At 41.4% G+C, this 19,670-nt stretch overlaps 1 protein-coding gene across 1 annotated transcript in view; it reads right to left on the bottom strand.

Annotated features, from left to right (window-relative positions):
- The window catches only part of SCN8A (sodium voltage-gated channel alpha subunit 8), a 217,714-nt gene extending 209,766 nt beyond the window's left edge, over positions 1 to 7,948 (bottom strand). The window contains exon 1 of the mRNA XM_054444133.2: positions 7,851 to 7,948. The gene's annotated coding sequence lies outside the window, so the exon portion shown is untranslated. The remainder of the gene's footprint in view (positions 1 to 7,850) is intronic.
- Between the last annotated feature and the right edge of the window lie 11,722 nt (positions 7,949 to 19,670).

Here is a 19,670-nt window from a genome sequence, read left to right as displayed (position 1 = left end):
AAATCCCCAAATTATTTTAAGTCTTCCTTAAAAGACAATGGAAGTAACTGTGTGAGGAGCAGGGGGAGACAATATGTATATGTGCATGTATGTATGCAGGAAGCATTACAAGAGAAATTAGTAACAGTAATTGCTATTATGGAGTGCATACTGCATGACTGGGAGACAGTAAAAGAAGACTTAACTTTGAACTTTTTGATTTTTGAGTTCTGTGCCTCTGTTAAATATTCAGACAAACATTTCAAGACAGAATGGAAGACAAACTGTCAACAGAGCATTCTGAGAAAATGTTTTTTGTATTAAATGACTAAAAATCAAGAGGAAATGAAAGAAACATTTAAGAATATTACTACATTTTTTTCCATAAAGCAAGAAAATATTCTCCAGTTTTCTCAATGCAGAGATCAGATAAAGAAAGCAATTTGCAGCAAAGTTCTAGCAGAGCTAAGAAAATAAAACTAAACAACAACAAAAACCACTTTCCCAAGGTTCTGTGCCCTGTCCAGCAGATGAGGATCTGGTTCAGTAATACGGAGGTGTACCCAAAGGAATTGCTGGAGGGGAGTGAATACCTACTCTTAAAATATGAGCAGTTCCCCACGTTCACATCCAAATCCCCTTGCCCATTTTCACTCTGTCATTCACCTTCTTTTGCTTTCTCCCTATGATGATTCGTCACACTCCAAACAATTTCTTCCCTCCCTATCACAATACTCATCTTAAAAAATGACTAATTATCTTCAAGACATCTTTCCTACAAACAAGGCATTATGCCTCTTTAGAGTATTCACCAAATCTTAGGAAATCCAATTGAGAAATCTGTAGCAAATGTGATTTCTGGGTATTCTGACCTCAGAGAATGCCCTATCAGTCTAATTTGCAACCTGCTTGATTTTTTTTCTGCAATTTAATAATGCATCAATTTTTTTCATTTAAAAGCATTCAGCTTCCTGCTAAGACAAAAAGACAGTAGTGAATGTAACACAAAAGCCTGTTGCATTATCCTTAATTGAGGAATTAATCCTGAAACAAGGAGCTAAATATATAATAAATTAAGCCCTACTTGTTTACAGGGTTGTTGCTCACTAAAATGAAAGAAAAATGCTATTTATACCAGCTTGCAGTGGACATTAAACTTGTAGAGGCTCAGCCTTCGACTGTCTATACTATTAAAATAAGGAGAGAAGAATAGATTAAATATGAGGTGTTTTTCATTGACAAAGTAGTTGCCATCTCTTCCTTTATCAATCATTATCTAAAAAGTAAAAGTAACATTTTGACTTTTTCTCCCTTCCCAAGTTCACGCTGGTAGAAATGCTAACGATCAGTTAAGTGCTCATAATGGAGTAAAAAGGAGAAAAATAAATAACTGTATAATTCACAAGCTTGATGATCCATCCCTGGATAAGTAAGCATCCACTATTTCTCTAGCATTCTTACTCCCTAGGAACCCAAAAAAATTTATAGCACAAAAAACTACACTAATCAGCTGAATATGAAAGGAGCCTGTGAATGTGCCTTTTGAGGGAATTCAGTGCTTTCCACTTCCAGATCCTGGGACACGCCCAGTGAATACAGGATGCCTACCATCAATAGTGAATATAAAGTGATCCAAATCTCTCCATCGCCTATTTTAGTCAACCCACCCCAATCAACTCCTTCCAGGATCAAGAGAGCTTCAGTACCAAACTAAAAGCACCTCTGAGACCCTCAGGCTTCTGGCTTTTATTTCATTCTATTCTCCTCAGTATGACACATCTCCATATATCCAAGGAAAATCTTAACTATCATTCTCTCCAACCTTTGTACTACTTCTAGCCCAAAGTCCTCCCAGAATTTCTTTGGCCCCAACTTGCTGCCCATACCCATCACCAATCCACAGCATATTGTGTTCTCTGAGTCTCACACCAGTTTCAGCCTTGCATAAGCAAAGAAGTCCAGGTAACAATGGTCATAATTCCCTATAGTCCTGGTTACAACCCAGGTTGGCAATGGGAGACCTTTCATGAATAGCCAAGTATATGTGTTTACATGCAAGAGACATGGAGAAAGATAAGCAGACACCAAGATATGACCTTTTTAAAAGTAGCTAGGATAGCTGCAGAAGGAACATAAGTGTGTTACTTTGGTGCCTCCTGTTTTCATCCATATTCTACTTATTGATACATCTTCTGTTAATTTCCCCTCATCCTTCCTGCTTCCAAAATGCTTTCCTCCAAAGGCACTTTTGCCCTCCCTCTGTCTATCCCAGAATCTTTCATTATATCCACTCACGAAGATATGTTTAGCTACCTAAGTTAATAATATCTTAAAATAAAACCAAAATTGTTCATATTACTTGGTTATATGAACATCAGAATATAACACCATTTAATAGAAAGAAGTCATTAAACATGAGTCGACCAACCTAGGTACCAGTCTCCACTACACCAGTTAGATAGTCCTTAGCTTGGACAACTTCCTTCATTAAGCTCTTCGATACTCAATTTCTTCAGCTATAAAGTGGGTAGAATATTTGCTTTACCTCCTTCTCAATCGACTGATAGAAGGATTTTGAAAGTTTTTATAAATAGACAAACACAGAGTAACATTTACCAAAGGTGGCAGGTCACCTATGAGACCCATTCAAATAAAGCAGTTCAAAGACTATACAGTGGGGAAACCTAAAATGGTGCTGAAGACAAAACCAACTCCAAATATGTATAATCACTTACCACAATGTAAAAATCCAGCTCAAGTCAGCATAAAGGCAGGCCTCAGCCTTTGAGTCCATTTCACCTTCAGATCCCAGGCTACAGCTAAAAACAGCCCAGCTGGACAGTGCCAAAGCATTCCTTTTGGGTAAAGAGTCCTATTCTAGTGTAGTTTGGGAATGGACAAGGCAAGAGGTACTTTGGTAACCACATTTGCACTGTGTTGGTGGAAGCCAGCAGAGCAATTGTACAGTAAAACTTTTCTTAGCAATGTCCATCCAAGTTAGGGTACCTACGGGTTCCATCCTCTATGCCAGACTGAAGATAAAGCAACCGTCTGCTTTTCAGACTACTGAAATTCAATACAGTACATATATACTACATCAAATACATACATAAATACACATTAAGCTGCTAAAGCCCTAGAGGAAAGGGGGCTAATATATATTAAGCACTATGTGTCAGAAACCATAAGGAAACAGAGATTTCATTTAATCCCCACAAATACCCTGCAACGTAGGTATTATTATTCCCACTTTTATAGATACGAGCACTGAAGCTCCAATAGATTAAATAACTTGCCCAAGGTCACAAAGCTAATACATAGCAGAGTCGGGATTTGAATCTAGTTTTGTCTGATTCCAAAGCCCATACTGCTTCTGACATTTTCTTCTCAATGGTGTAACTATAGCAACCTTCTTGGGTTTTCATTTCACCTTAATCTCTAACATAGTACTTAAATATGTGTCCTGGCTGTGTCACCATAACTTCACGAAGGGATAATTTTTCCAGAAACCTTCTCCTTTGTCTTTTGACTGCATTTACTTCCTATTATTGCATAAACTATTCTTTTTTAGGTTAAATCACTGGGCTGGCCCTAACAGACTGCCATACATTTCAGCAATTAATAAACTTACAGGGTAAAAGTTCTGTTTCCTTTGACATCTTAATAGCCACAGTTTTTGAGCACAGTATTATTTTTTAAGCTGGTGCTCGCCAGCTTAGAGAGGCATTGTACTAGTGTTCAGTACAGTACCTTATATATAGTAGGTGCAGAGTGAGACTATTTGTTGATTCATTGAATAAGAAAAGGTTTATTCATTCCTCAGTTAATGTGCTAAATATAAACAAAGAGACTTTATGTAAGTCCAATTCTATGAGTGAATTCTTTCACATTAAAGTTTTTTTTGGAACATTTCTAAAGGATTAAGAAAAAGGTAAATTGAAATACAACAATCTGTTTAAGTCCCTAAATGACTAGCTAGTGAACTATAAAATTAAGAGCTTAAAGGGCTCAGTTTTAAAATACTGTCATTCTGGATAACTTTACAAGCGCTTCTTTCCCTCTCTACGGGAAAAAAAAAGACTGGAAAAACATAATAAAACACAGATAATTGTTTTGCTTGTGGTAGAAGCAAAGATGGTAAGGATGGTAAAACTAAGGATGACTTTTTCCCTCTGTTTTTACATATATTAAAATTTTTCTGCAATAAGTATATATTTTTATAATTATGGTAACTGATCTCACTCTGGATATACTTTGGATTTTTAACACTTTCTATATAGTATAGCTTTAGTGTCCTTAGATATAATCCATAGGAATTGAATATTCATTAATTCAAGCATGTGCCTTCTAGAACAATTTGTTACATAATACCAGCACATTAAAGATAATTATTTTTCTTTCCATTCACAGAATGTTTTTCTTGCTTTAGGTGGACATGTCTCTATTTTTGCATTCTTTTCAAGTGAGTGCAAGTTTCTTATATGCTCTCTAAGAAAAATGATTCTCAATCTTTTCTTGGAAACAAGCACAAGAATGGCATTTACCCCGATATAGCCCCAATTTATATGTCTTTCAACTTTATGTATATTACCTTTTGAATAAGATTAAAATACTTTGATCACAGTGGAATCCAAATGGAATGAGCTACGTTATATGGCAGTAAGTTCCCTACCAACGGATGTATTCAAAGCAAAGATCTCCCATAAAGGAGATTCCTGTATTGGGTGGGAGGTGGTACCATGTGAATTTTATGGCCTCCTTCCTATTTTGTGATTTTAAAATAGTTTTTTGGACAAATCTACTTTAGTAATACTGACCTCTGCTGTGTCAAGTGCCTTTCCCAGTTCACTATTCAAATCAACCCACAGAAGATGCTCTTCTGATCCAGTTTAATTTAGCCAGCTATCGGATTACTTCTTGTGGAGACCAACAACATTAACAGTTGCTTGCTATTTGAAATGACTGAAGTGTGCTGAAATAATGCAGTCAGCAAAATGTCACTTATGGCTTACATATGGATCTGTTGCAGCCTGTAAAACATTGTCTCCATGAGGGACAGCCAAAATGAAGAGTTATGTGGGAGTAATAAAATATGATAACTAGGCCTCAACCTCAAGTACAAACCCAGCTGCGCATGTACATACACATCCACGAGAAAGCCTGCTGATAATAAAAAGCAAAGAAAAACCCAATCATGTCCAGCGTGTGTGCACTTCGCCGCAGGACTGGTCGGGGAACTGTCCTTTCAGCACCACAGCAAGAAACCTGCGTACAAGCCTAAACACAGGCAACCCAAAGCTGGACCAGGAGAAAAATTTAAGGGTCCTACAAGGAAAGCAACAGCAACCGTATAGTTGTTTTTAAGGATGCTGTATTCCACTTGATTATCCTTTATTAATTTAAAACAAAATCCTCCAAGGATTTTGATAAAAGTTGACAAAACCCCAAATGAAAACCAAAGCTGCTCAAACTGAAGCCAAGAAACCAATAACTGACCTGCACCATTATGAACTGCTTTGCAATACCCACCACCAGCTCTACTCAGAAACACAACACATTTACATATACCCTGAATCAGATATTCAGAGAACACGGAACATGCTTGCAGCCCTCTCCAGGGAGGACCTCAATTTCTAGGACAGGGAATGCGTGCTGAACACCAAAGGATCACTACCCACAACCACCATCCCACCAACCAGCAACCAAATCCTCTTTCAGGGAGAAATGAAGGCCTTATGGGTCATGAGCTCCAAAGAAAAATGCTGCAGTATTTCAAGAACCAGGTTACATGTAATGTGCTATAAAGCTTTCAGCATTTTAAGTCTGATTCCCCCAAGATTCCTACCAGGATGGTACCGTGTGGTAATGTTATCCAGCCATTTGCATTACAAATCAAAAAAAAAATTTTTTTTTGAGAAAAGAAGAAAAGCACAACATCCCACCCCGCCCCCCCGCCACATCTTCTAATGCACGTGGAGAAAAGAGAAGTGCAGAGGGATTTTGAGACAGTGAAAAACCTACCACACCCGAAATCTCCATTGGAAAGCTAAAACATCCCCCAGCCCTAACACACTGCTATCTCTCTCTAAAGGCTCTCCAGGTTCAAACTTGAGAAAACAGTTATAAAAAGCACTCTCCCCCTTTACCCCCATGGCCCCCACCCACACTTCCTGCTTCCATCCCTGACTCTCTGGTGCCCACTGTGCATGAAAAGCATTTTTCCTTGTGTGGCAGAGCTTGCTCCATGCTAATTATTTCTCCCTCCCCCTGACTTTAGCCAGATGCAACCCAAAGTTTCTTCTACCCTCCCCCCAAACAGATGACATCCATTTATTATGAACGCTGATGCGGAATCTTGGAATCTCCGGACATAAAATGTATTCCCCCATGCTTCAAAAACTGCAGTGTAAGTGAGGAAGAGGGCATAGGGTGGAGTAGTCGGATGGAATGCATGGTTTGAAGAATCCTATTTATCGGGCTGAAAAATGGTTCCCATTCCATCCCAACTCGAAGCTGGGGCCCCTGAAAGGGTCTGACAGTCCTGGCTAACCCCGGGAAAGTTAGCCAAGTCTCCACCGGTGGTTGTTGCTGGCAATGGAGGGGATGGTGCTGAGCTCTCAGGAGAAACTGCAGAGGCTTTGCGGTGCCCCAAGGTACCAAGTGAGAACTAGAGAGGAGGGTCCAAGCCCACGGAGCTGGGCAAACAGTCCTGTACCCCAACGCTAACAAGAAGCCAAGGGTGCTGCTGCTGATGGTAAGGTGGGGGAGGGAGAGAAGAGGAACAAGCTCTGCATCGGGTGGCGTAGGGGTGGGGGTGGGGGTGGGATGGGGGAAGGGGATATTCTCAAAGTGATGTGCTTCCAAATGCAGGAATCCTACCCTGCCGAGGAAGGTCCCGGGAGCCCCCATCACAACCCCAGAGCATCCTGTTGGGAGGGGGACGAACGCATCCGAGTAAAGGACAGAGGGAGTCGGGAGTGCTGGCTGCGGGAAGAACCCAGGAGCCTTTGGCTTCTGCAGTTTTTAGCAGTGTGAAGCCGGCTGAGGGAGAAGGATGCAGTAAGACATGGGGGAGGGGGAGGGCTGAGGGGCTGCTGTAGGAAGATACCGACAGCGCTGCCCTTCCCAGTGCAAGCCGGCTAGGGGCCCCAACTCTGCCCGGCACTGAGGGAGGGGTGGGGGGCTGCACCGCGGAAGGGGCACCAAGGACGGGCCGTGTCCCTCACTGTAGCCGAGACGGAGAAAGCAGGGTGTCCGGGGTGGGGACTGGTGGTCCTCAGTTCTCTTAAGAGACCCCCGGTACACACAGTAGAAGGAAGCAAGAGTTCCAAACACCTGTCCAAAACAAGGAGAGCAGAACCCCAGCTCCACATCCCCTCGAGCCCCGCCGCGCACTCTGCGGCAAAGCCCCTGACTGGAGATGGGCGAGCCCCGCTCAAGGGTCCCGAGGCGAGAAGGGAAACCCGGAGGGCAGGAAGCAGCGCCAGGGCGGGGGCTCTGGGGCGACTTACGGCAGCGGCGGCGGCGAGGGAGGCAGCGGCGGCCCTAACGCGGGGCCCGGGAGGCGCGGCCGGACTGCAAAGGCGCCGAGGCTGCGGCGGGCGGGACTGCGGTGGGCGCCATCTTGGAGCGCTCCCCGCGCCCGCCCCCCGCACCGCCCGGGTCCTTGCATAATTGATGACTCGCGCCCGCCGCGCGCCACCGCGCGCGCGCCCCTCCCGCCGGGCCCCCCGCCCGCCCCGCCCCCGCGCCGACCCTCCGCGCGCGCCCCCTGCCCGGGCCGGCCCGGGCCCGCACGCGCCGCCGCCACTGCCCCCGCCCCCGCCCCTGCGTTTCGCGCCCGCCCGCCCGCGCCCCCGCGGCCCACCTACCCCTGCAGGGCGCGCCCGCTCGCCCGCTCGCCTGCAGCGCGCCGCCCGCCCGCAGGCTCTCAGACTCGCGTCCCCGCGCCGCCGGGAGCGGATCAGGGGCAAGAGGGAACAGGGCGCCGGCAGGGGGCGCCGCGCGGGAGCGCCAGCGAGCGTCCCCGGGCCCGCCTCCACGACGCCCCCGCCGAGCCGCCGGGAGGGGCCGCGGGCTGAGGGCCGGGACCCGCCGCGAGACGCCGGCTGGCTGCTCGCCAGCGCCGGGCGGCGAGACCCGAAAGCTGTCGTGGTGACTCGCGTGCTCTGTGGCCCGCGTCAGTGCCAAGTCTTACCTTTCTGCTGCCCCGCAACAGTGCCGCGCTCAGGGAAGTTTCTGACATCCAAAAGCTCAGGGAACTCAATTTACAGGATCTTGGGCCCACTGAAAAAACGAGAAGTCAATCAGCGGCAGGTGGAGGCTCGTGTTTCAGCCCACAGGGACCTGCTGCCAGGAGCGGGGTGGCGCTGCCTCCCTGACAGCCCCCAGGCCACCTCAGTCTTTCCGATCCTCAGTCTGTCCATCTGTAAAGTAGGCATGAGCATTTCAGCCGCTCACTCCACCCTCGCGAGTATCTAGGTAATGAGTGCCAGAGCTCTTGGCACTTTACTGTGCCTCTCCTCTACTTAATATTTTCCTACCACCAATCACAAGAGGGAAAAAGGGTGTAACAACCTCTCCAACCTCAGTGTTCTCGTCTGTAAAAGGAGACAATCACAGTAGCAACCTTATAAACTTCTTGTTTGTACTAACGGGGAGCATGCACTTCACACATTGCTAACACAGCCAGGCACATGGTATGCATATCACATAATGTGTCCTCTACAATACATTTAAAATTAGCTTTACTGGGGTATATTTGCGTGTGTTTAGATTGTACAATTTTGACTTATGTGTACACTCATGAAACCATCACCACCAAGGTAATGAACACACCCATCACCTCCAAAAATTTCTCCGTGTGCTTCTTTGTAATCACTCCCTGCATCGCTCGCCCCCACACACCCTCTCCAGGCAACCACTGATCTTCTTTCTATTACTGTACATTGGTTTGCATTTTCCGGAATTTTAAATAAATGGAATCATACAGTACAAACTCTCTTTTTTGTATGGCTTATTCCAGTCGGCATAATCGTTTTGAGATTATTCAGTCGTTGCCTATCAAGAGTTCCTTTTTACTGCTTAGTAATATTCTTTATGGGGATACACCACAATGTGTTTATCCAGTCACCTGTTGATGACATTTAGGTTATTTCCAATGTTTGTCCGTTATGAACAAAGCTGTTATGAGCTTTCGTGTGCAGGTCTTTGTATGGATATATATGCTTTCGTTTCTCATGGGTATAAATATCTAGGAATGGAATAACTGAGTCCTGTCTTAGGTGTATATTTAACATATTAAGAAAGGGCCAAACTGCCTTCCAAAGTGGTTGTGCCTTTCCATTCCTACTAGCAGCATATGAATTTCAGTTGTTCTACATCCTCACCAACATTTGGAGTGATCAGTATTTTTAATTTTAGCCATTTGAATAGATGTGTAGTTTCATCTCGCTGTGGGTCTGTCGTCCATTTCACTAGTGACTAAAGATGTTGAACATCTTTTCATGGACTTGTCATCTGTAAATCCTCCGGGCGAAGTGTCTCTTCAAGTCTTTAGCCTATTTAAAAATTGGTGAGTTTTTTTCTTGTTGAGTTTTACGAGTTGTTTATATATCCTGGCTGGGCCCAGTGATGCATGCCTGGTGTCCCAGCTACTCTGGACACTGAGAAGGAATAATTGCTTAAACCTAGGATTTCAAGTCCAGCATGGACAACACAGGAGACTCTGATTCTAAAATTTTTTTTAAAAAATTAAAGATTTGTTTATATATTGTGGATACAAATCTTCTGTCAGACATGTGATTGGCAAATATTGTTTCCCAGTTTAGGCTTATCTTTTTATTCTTTTTACTCTCTTAACAATGTTTTTCCAAAAGCAGAGGTTCTTCAGCTAGGTGTCCTGGTGCACACTTGTAGTCCCAGCTACTCGGGAGGCTCGGGCAAGAAGATTTCCTGAGGCCAGAAGTTGGAGGCTGTAATGTGTTATAATTGGGCCTGTGAATAGCTGCTGCACTCAAGCCTGGCCAACATAGCCAGAACCTGTCTCTTAAAAAAAAAAAAGTAGACCTTCTTAATTTTTATGAAGTTCAGTTTATTATTTTTTGTTCTATGGATCATGCTTTTAGTGTCATGTCTAATAAGTTTTTGCCCAACACAAGGCCCCAAATATTTTATCCTATGTTTCCTTCTAGAAATTTTATAGTTCTAGAGTTTACATTTAGGTTTATAATCCATTTTGAATTGATTTTTGTATGTGGTATGAAATGTAGTTTGAAGTTCTTTTGCTGTTTTGTTGCATAGATATATAGTTGTCCCCATACTATTTGTTGAAAACACTATCCTGTCTCCACTGACTACCCTTGCATCTTTGCAAAAAATCATTTACTCAAGTATGTAAGAATCTAGTTCTAAACTCTCCTTCTGTTTCATTGATATATTTGTCTGTCTTGGCACTAATACCACACTGTCTGGATTACTCTGCCTTTATAATAAATCTTGAAATCAGGTAGTTTCAGCCCTTGACTTTGCCCTTCATTTTCAATATTGATCTTGCTAGTCTAGGTTCTTTGCATTTCCATATGAATTTTAGAATCACCTTGTCAAATTTCAACAAAAATCCACTGAGATTTTGATCAAGATTGCATTGAATCTGTAGATCAACTTGGGAAGAACTTATATCATAACAAAATCAAATTTTTCATTCCATGGACACTTTATTTTAGTCCTTTTTAATTTCAATATTTTATAGTTTTCAAGATATGGGTCTTGCTCACCTTTCTGGAATTTATTCCTAAATATTTCATATTTTTGATGTTATTGAATGCTATTTTTATATGGCAATTTGATTATTAATTGGTATGGTATAGAAATATAATTAATTTTTGTATATTAATCATATGTCTTGAAACTTTGCTAAATTCATTTAATACCTTTAGTAGAGCTTTTTGTCGAGTCCTTTAGATTTTCTACTGATAAACATACAATCTGCAAATACACAGTTTTACTTCTTCCTTTCCAATCTGGATGTCGTTGTTGTTTTCCTTGCCTTTATGCACTGGCTAGAACCTCTAATACAATGTTGAATAGAAGTGGTAAGAGCAGACATCTTTGTTTAGTTCCTCATCTTGGGGGAAAACTTTGAATCTTTGGCCTTTAAACATGATGATGGCTGTAGGCTTTTTTTTCTAAATACCCTTTGTCATGTTGAGGAAGGAATCTTCTATTCCTATTTGGCTGAGGGATTTTATCAATAATGGATGTTTAATATTGTCAATGCTTTTTCTGCATGTGTTTTTTATTTTTAGTCTTACATATAGTGGTTAATTTTCAAGTGTTAAACTAAACTCACATTCCTAGGGTAATGTATTGATCATCACATACTATCTTGTTTATATATTGCTGGCTTTGGTTTGCTAACATTTTGTTAAGAATTAGCGCATCTACGTTATGAAGTGCATTGGTCTGTAGTTCTCCTCTAATGCCTTTGTCTAGTCCTGGTATCACAGTAATGCTGGCCTCATAGAAAAGAAAGTATTCCCTTCTCTTCAATTTTCTGGAAGAATTTGTGTAAAATTCATATTACATGTTCCTTAACTATTTAGTAGAATTGCCTAGTGAAATCTTCTGGGCCTGGAGTTTTCTTTGTGGGAAAGTTTTTGGGTTTTGGGTTTTGATTTTTGGTTTTTTTTGTTTGCTTGTTTCTTCCTTTTGTTTTTTTGTTGTTGTTGTTGTTGTTGTTTTTTGAGATGAAGTTTTTGCTCTTGTTGGCAAGCTGGAGTGCAGTGGCGCGATCTTGGCTCACTACAATCTCTGCCTCCCAGTTCAAGCGATTCTCCTGTCTCAGCCTCCCAAGTAGCTGGGACTACAGGCACCCACCACCGCGCCCGGCTAATTTTTTGTATTTTTAGTACAGAAAGGGTTCCAGCCAGGCTGGTCTCAAACTCCTGACCTCAGGTAATCCACCCCTCCTCTTGGCCTCCCAAAGTGCTGGGATTACAGGCGTGAGCCACCGCGCCTGGCCTGGTTTTGTTTTTTTGAAACAGGGTTCCCACTGTGTTGCCCAGGCTGGAGTGCAGTGGTGCCATCACAGCTCACAGCAGCCTCAACCTCCCAGGCTCAAGCGATCCTCCCACCTCAGCTTCCTGAGTAGCTGGGACCACAGGCATGCGCCACCGTGCCTGGCTAAATTTTTTATTATTTAGAGACAAGTTGTCGCTATGTTGCTCAGGCTGTTCTCAAATGCCTGGGCTCAAGCAGTCCTCCTGCCTCAGCCTCCCAAAATGTTGTGATTACAGGCATGAACCACTGTGCCTGGCTTGAGGGAAAGTTTTTGACTACAAATTTATTGTCTTTAATATAGGCATTTTCAGATTTTAAATTTCTTATTGGTAGTTTTATCTATCAAGGAATTTGTCTATTTTATTTATATGGGCATAAAGGTGTTCATAAAATTCCTGTATTATTCTTTTACTATCTATAGAATTTGTAGTAATGTTGCCTCTCTCATTCCTGATATTGGTCATTTGTATTCTCTCTCTCTCTCTTTCTCACTCTCTCTCTCTCTCTTCCCCCTCTCTCAGTTAGTCTGGCTAAAGTTTAATCAACTTTATTGATCTCAAAAAATACTTTTTGGTTTCACTGATTTTTCTCCACTGATTTTCTGTGTTCTATTTCATTGATTTCCACTCTAATCTTTATTATTTCCTTCCTTCTATTTACTTTGAGTTTCACTTGCTTTTTTTGCCTAATTTTTTTTTTATTTTTTAATTTTTTTTTTTAGATGGCGTTTCACTCTTTTGCCCAGGCTGGAGTGAAGTGGCATGATCTTGGCTCACTGCAACCTCCGGCCCCCTGGGTTCAAGCAATTCTCCTGCCTCAGCCTCCCAAGTAGCTGGGATTACAGGTGCCCACCACCACACCTGGCTAATTTTTATATTTTTAGTAGAGATGGGGTTTTGCCATGTTGGCCAGGCTGGTCTCGAACTCTTGACCTCAGGTGATCCACCCAACTCAGCCTCCCAAATTTCCCCTAATTTTTTAAGGTAAAAGCTGAGGTCATTTATTTAAGACCTTTCCTCATTTCTAAAATAGACATCTAGTGCTATAAATTCCTCTGTAAGTACTACTTTAGCTGTATCCCACAAATTTTGATATATTGGATTTTCATTTTAATTCAGTTAAAAATGCCTTTTAATTCCCTTTTTGCTTTCTCTTTGACTCGTGGGTTATTTAGAAGCATACGACCTAATTTTCAAATATTCGGGGATTTTCCCAATTACTTTCTGTTGTCAATTTCTAATTTTAGTGCATGTAGTCAGAGAAAAAGATTTATAGGAATTGATTTTCTTCAGGTTTTTGAGACTTGTTTTATGACCCAGAATATGATCTATCTTGGTAAATGTTCTGTAGTTTGTTGGTTGGTTGGTTAGTTGGTTAGTTTTTTGGCTTGTGTTTTATTTTCCAAGACAGGGTCTCACTCTGTCAGCTAGGCTGAAGTGCAATGGTGCCATCTTGGCTCACTGCAACCTCTGCCTCCTGGGTTCAAGCGATTCTCCCACCTCAGTTTCCAGAGTAGTTGGAATTACAGGTGCTCCACCACGCCCATCTAAATGCTGTGTTTTCAGTAGAGACAGGGTTTCACCATGTTGGCCAGACTTGTCTCAAACTCCTGACCTCAAGTGATTCTACCGCCTCGGCCTCCCAAAGTGCTGGGATTACAGGCGTGAGCCACTGTGCCCAGCTGTTTTGTATGCATTTATGAAGAGTGTGTTCCCTGTTGTCATTGGATGGAATGCTCTATAAATGTCAATTAGGTCAAGGTGATTAATAGTGATGTTCAAGTATCCCATATCCCTACTGATTTTCTTTATACTTGTTCTGTCATTTATTGAGAAAGGACATTTCTGAATATAATTGCAGATTATTCTACTTCTTGCAGTTCTATCAGTTTTTGCTTCCTTTATTTGGAAGCTCTGTTATTAGGTAAATTGATGTTTAGGATTGTTGTGTCCTCTTGATCAAATCACTTCTTTATCATTATGGCATGATCTTCTTTATCCTTCTAATATTTTTTGCTCTGAAATCTACTTTGTCTAATATAGCATCAGCATGGTATTTCTTTTTCCCCCATTCTTTTAATTTTAAACTCTTTGTGTCTTTATATTTAAAATTGCTTCCTTAACAATAAACAGAATAATGAGACAACCAACAGAATGGGAGAAAATATTTGTTAGCCATACGTCTAACAAGGGGCTAATATCCAAAATATATAAGGAACTCAAACAACTCAATAATAAAGAAACAAAGAACCCTGTTAAAACATAGGTAAAGAACTTGAATAGACATGTCTCAAAAGAAGACATGCAAATGGCCAAGAAGTATATGAAAAAAACTCAGTATCACTAATCATCAGGAAAATGCAAATCAAAACCACAATGAAATATCTCCTCACACCTGTTAAAATGGCAATTGTAAAAAAAAAAGACAAATAAGTTTTTTCAAGGATGTGGACAAAAGAGAACTCTTGTACACTGTTAGTAGGAATGTAAATTAGTACAGCCATTAGGGAAAACAATATGAAGGCTCCTCAAAAAAATAAAAAATAAAACTAACATATGATCCAGCAATCCCACTACTGGGTATATATCCAATGGAAATAAAATTAGTACATCGAAGTGATACTGAACTCTCTTGTTCACTGCAGCATTATTCACAATAGCTAAGATATAAAGTCCACTAAGTGTCTACCAGTGGGTGAATGGAAAAAGAAAATTTGGTCTTTTTATTCAGCCTTAAAAAAGAAGGAAATCCCATCATTTGCAACAACATAGATAAACCTGAAGGACATTATGTTAAGTGAAATAAGCCAGACACAAAAAGACAAATACCATATGATCTCACTAATATCTGAAATCTAATAAAGTCAACCTCATAAAAGTAAAGAGTAAAATGGTGGTTATCAGAGGCTGTGGGATAAGGGGATTGGGGAGATGTTGGTCAAAGGATACAAGATGTCAGTTAGACAGGAAGAATAGTTCCAGAAATGTATTATACATCATAGTGACAATAGTTAACAACAATGTATTGTATACAGGCATACCTCCAAGATATTGCAAATATCACAGGAAAGTAAGTTACATAAATTTTTGGTTTCCCAGTGTACATAAAAAGTTATGTTTATACTATAATGTAGTTACTAAGTGTGCGATAGCATTATATCTTAAAAATGTACATACCTTAGTTTGAAAATACTTCATTCCTAAAAAGTGCTAACCATCATCTGAGCCTGCAGCAAGTCATGATCTTTTTTTTTGCTTTTTTTAATTATTATACTTTAAGTTCTAGGGTACATGCGCACAAGTGCAGGTTTGTTACATAGGTATACGTGTGCCATGTTGGTTTGCTGCACCCATCAACTCATCATTTACATTAGGTATTTCTCCTAATGCTATACCTCCCCCAGCCTCCCACCCCCCCACAGGCCCTGGTGTATGATGTTACCTGCACTGTGTCCATGTGTTCTCATTGTTTAACTCCCACCTATGAGTGAGAACATGCGACGTTTGGTTTTCTGTCCTTGTGATAGTTTGCTGAGAATGATGGTTTCCAGCTTCATCCATGTCCCTGCAAAGGACATGAACTCATCCTTTTTTATGGCTGCATAGTATTCCATGGTGCATATGTGCCATATTTTCTTTATCCAGTCTATCACTGATAGACATTTGGGTTGGTTCCAAGTCTTTGCTATTGTGAATAGTGACACAATAAACATACGTGTGTATGTGTCTTTATAGTAGCATGATTTATAATCCTTTGGGTATATACCCAATAATGGGATCACTGGGTCAAATGGTATTTCTAGTTCTAGAGCCTTGAGGAATTGTCACACTGTCTTCCACAATGGTTGAACTAATTTACACTCCCAGAGGGCTGGAATAAACTTTTTCCCACTCCTGTTGAGGTTGATATTTTGACCTTCTCCTATGAATTACAGATGTTGTTAATGGCTTTTTCAATGGTGAATCATTTCCAGAAGGCTCTGCATTTCCTTTCCCAGATCCATCAGAGGAATCATTACCTATGGCTGCCATAGTCTTACAAAATGTACTTCTTAAATAATATGACTTGAAAATTGAAATTACTCTTTGATCCACGGGCTACAGAATGGATGGTGTGTTAGCAGGCATGTAAACAATATTAATTTCCTTATACATCTCCGTCAGAGCTCTTGGGTGACCAGGTATGTTCTCAACAAGCAGTAATATATTGAAAGGAATCTTTTTTTTTTTTTTTTGAGCAGTAGGTCTCAACAGTGGGCTTAAAATATTTAATAAACAGTGCTGTCAACAAATGTGCTGTTATCCAGGCTTTGTTGTTCCATGTATAGAGCACAGGCAGAGTAGATTTAGCATCATTCTTAAGGGGCCTAGGATTTTCAAAATGATCAGTGAGCATTGGCTCCCACTTAAAGTCACCAGCTGCATTACCTCCTAACACAAGAGTCAGCCTGTCCTTTGAAACTTTGAAGCCAGGCATTGACTTCTCCTCTCTAGCTGTGAAAGTCCTAGATGGCATCTTCTTCCAACAGAAGGCTTTTTCTCTACACTGAAAATCTGTGTTTAGTGTGACCACTTTCATCAATTAATGATCTTAGCTAGTTCTTCTGGATAACTTACTACAGATTCTCCATCAGCGCTTGCTCCTTCACCTTGTACTGTCGTGTTCTGGAGATGGCTTCTTGGCTTCTTCCTATAAACCTCATGAACCAACCTCTGCTGGCTTCAAACTTTTCTCCTGAAGCTTCCTCACTTCCATCAGCCTTCATTGAATTGAAGAGTTATTGCCTTGTTCTACATTGGGTTTTGGTTTAAGGGAACGTTGTGGCCGGTTTGGTCTTCCACCCAGACCACTGATACTTTCTCCATGTCAGCAATAAGGCTGTTTTGCTTTCTTATTATTCATGTGTTCACTGGAGTAGCACTTTAAATTTCCTTCAAGAATTTTTCCTTGACCAGGTGCAGTGGCTCATGCCTGTAATCCCAGGACTTGGGAGGCCAAGGCAAGAAGATTAGTTGAGGCCAGGATTTCAAGACCAGCCTGGGCAACATAGCAAGACCCTCTCTCTACAAAAAACTTTAAAACATAGCTGGGCACAGTGACATGGGCCATGTAATCTCAGCTACTTGGGAGACTGAGACAGGAGGATCACTTAAGCCTAGAAGTTTGAGGTTACAATGAACTATGATTGTGCTCTGCCCTTTAGCCTGGGAGACATACCTTCCAGCCTGTCTCAGTTTTCAACATGTCTTCCTCACTAAGCTCAATCATCTCTAGCTTTTGATTTAAAGTGAGAGACATGCAACTCTTCCTTTTATTTGAACACTTAGAGGCCACTATAGGATTTTTTTCTTTCTTTCTTTCTTTTTTTTTTTTTTTGAGATGGAGTCTCACTCTGTCACCTGGGCTGGAGTGCAGTGGCGCGATCTTGGCTCACCGCAACCTCCGCCTCCCAGGTTCAACTGATTCTCCTCCCTCAGCCTCCTGAGTAGCTGGGACTACAGGCATGCGCCACCCTGCCCGGCTAATTTTTGTATTTTTTGGTAGAGATGGGGTTTTACCATGTTGGCCAGGCTGGTCTTAAACTCCTGACCTCAGGTGATCCACCCACTTTGGCCTCCCAAAGTGCTGGGATTACAGGCATCAGCCACTGTGCCCAGCCACACTATAGAATTGTTAATTGGCCTAATTTTAATATTGTGTCTTAGGGAATAGAGAGGCCCAAGGAGAAGAAGAAAGACAGAGAACAACTAGTTGGTGGAGCAGTCAGAGCACACACAACATTTAAGCTTGCCACCTTATATGGGTATGGTTCGTGGTACCCCAAAAGAATTACAACTGTCACATCAAAGATCACTAACCACAGATATAACAGATGTTATAACAGTTTAAAAGTTTGAAATATAGCAAGAATTAACCAAAATGTGACACAGAAACATAAAGTGAGCATGTGCTGTTGGAAAAAAGGCACCCATAGGCTTGCTCGATGTAGGGTTGCCACAAAACTTCAATTTGAAAAAAAAACACAATATCTGTGAAGTGCAATTTTAGAAAGTACAATAGGCCAGGCATAGTGGCTCATGCCTGTAATCCCAGCACTTTGGGAGGCCAAAGCGGGTGGATCACTTGAGGTCAGGAGTTTGAGACAGCCTGGCCAACATGGCAAAACCCCCTTTCTATTAAAACTACAGAAATTAGCCAGGCGTGGTAGCGGGTGCCTATAATCCCAGCTACTCAGGAGGCTGAGGCAGGAGAATCGCTTGAACCCAGGAGATGGAGGTTGTGGTGAGCTGAGATTGTGCCACTGCACTGCAGCCTGGGTGACAGATCAAGACTCCATCTCAAAAACAAAAATAAAATAAAATAAAAAATAAAAAGCACAATAAAACAAGATACACCAGTACTTGAAAATTGCTAAGAGAATAGATTTTAAGTGTTCTCACCACAAAAAAAAAATGCATCTGTTAATTAGCTTGATTTAGTCATTTCACAAGGTATACGTATTTCCAAATATCATATTGTACACCATAAATATATATGATTTTTATTTGTCAGTTAAAAAACCCTCCCCGCCCCCACCACAAAAAGGTGGTTTATTTTAGGCAACATATGGTTGGGTATTACTTTATTTTCCAATCTGACAATCTTTTTTTTTCAATTGGGTTAGACAAGTTATAGTTGATGTGATTATCAATATCGGGGTTAAATCTAACATTGAGCTACTTTGTTTCCTATTTGTTCCCATCTGTTCTTTGTTTCCTCTCTTCTCTCTTTCTGCTTTAATTAATTGATATATATTTTATGATTCTTTTATATACATTGTTGGTGTATCAGCCATATTCATTGTTGCATTGTTTTACCTCTACATCAATTTAAATATCTGTCTTAACGTGAGTACTAAACTGTAAGTACTTTTGAGGCAGGTTCAAGAATAGGGTCTGGAGGCAGGGAACCCAAGGTGCATTTGCGCTGACTTCCTAGAACTGAATCAAAAGGGAAAACCCCATCTCTCCACACCAAGTAACAAAAGGATCAGAGGCTATTCCATTTGCACACTCCCCTTTTCTGCATTGCAGATGAAAAATGAAAGTACCTGTGATTGGTCCCCTCCTGCAACTAATCAACAATCAGACTGGTCTTACGCCAAGACTTCGTTTGTAACTTTGTAACTTCACTTCAGCCTCTGATTGGTCACCTTCTGCAACCAATCAGACTGATTGCAGACCACTACTTCAGTTACATAGGGTGTAAACCAAGTAACCAATGGGAAACCTCTGGAGGGTATTTAAACCCTGGAAAATTCTGTAACCAGCACTCTTGAGCTGCTTGCTCAAGCCTGCTCCCAGTCTGTGGAGTGTACTTTCATTTCAGTAAATCTGTGCTTTCCTTGCTTCATTCTTATCTTGATTTGTTTGTGCATTTTGTCCAATTATTTTATCTGGACACTGTCCACCAGTAACACTTCGACTCCTTGCAGTTTGTATGCTTTGTACACAGTAGGTTTTCAATACATACTCACTGCATGAGTGAGCATTTGTTTCTTCTCATCTTACATCAACAAACATTTGGTGATTACCTGCTAAGGCTGCTCTAGATAGCTGAATTAGCAGTTGGCTTCAAATGAAGCAGACCTC

Source organism: Pongo pygmaeus, chromosome 10, assembly GCF_028885625.2.
Source record: "Pongo pygmaeus isolate AG05252 chromosome 10, NHGRI_mPonPyg2-v2.0_pri, whole genome shotgun sequence".
NCBI classification, from domain to species: domain Eukaryota; kingdom Metazoa; phylum Chordata; class Mammalia; order Primates; family Hominidae; genus Pongo; species Pongo pygmaeus.
This window is presented reverse-complemented; position numbering and strand designations above follow the sequence as displayed.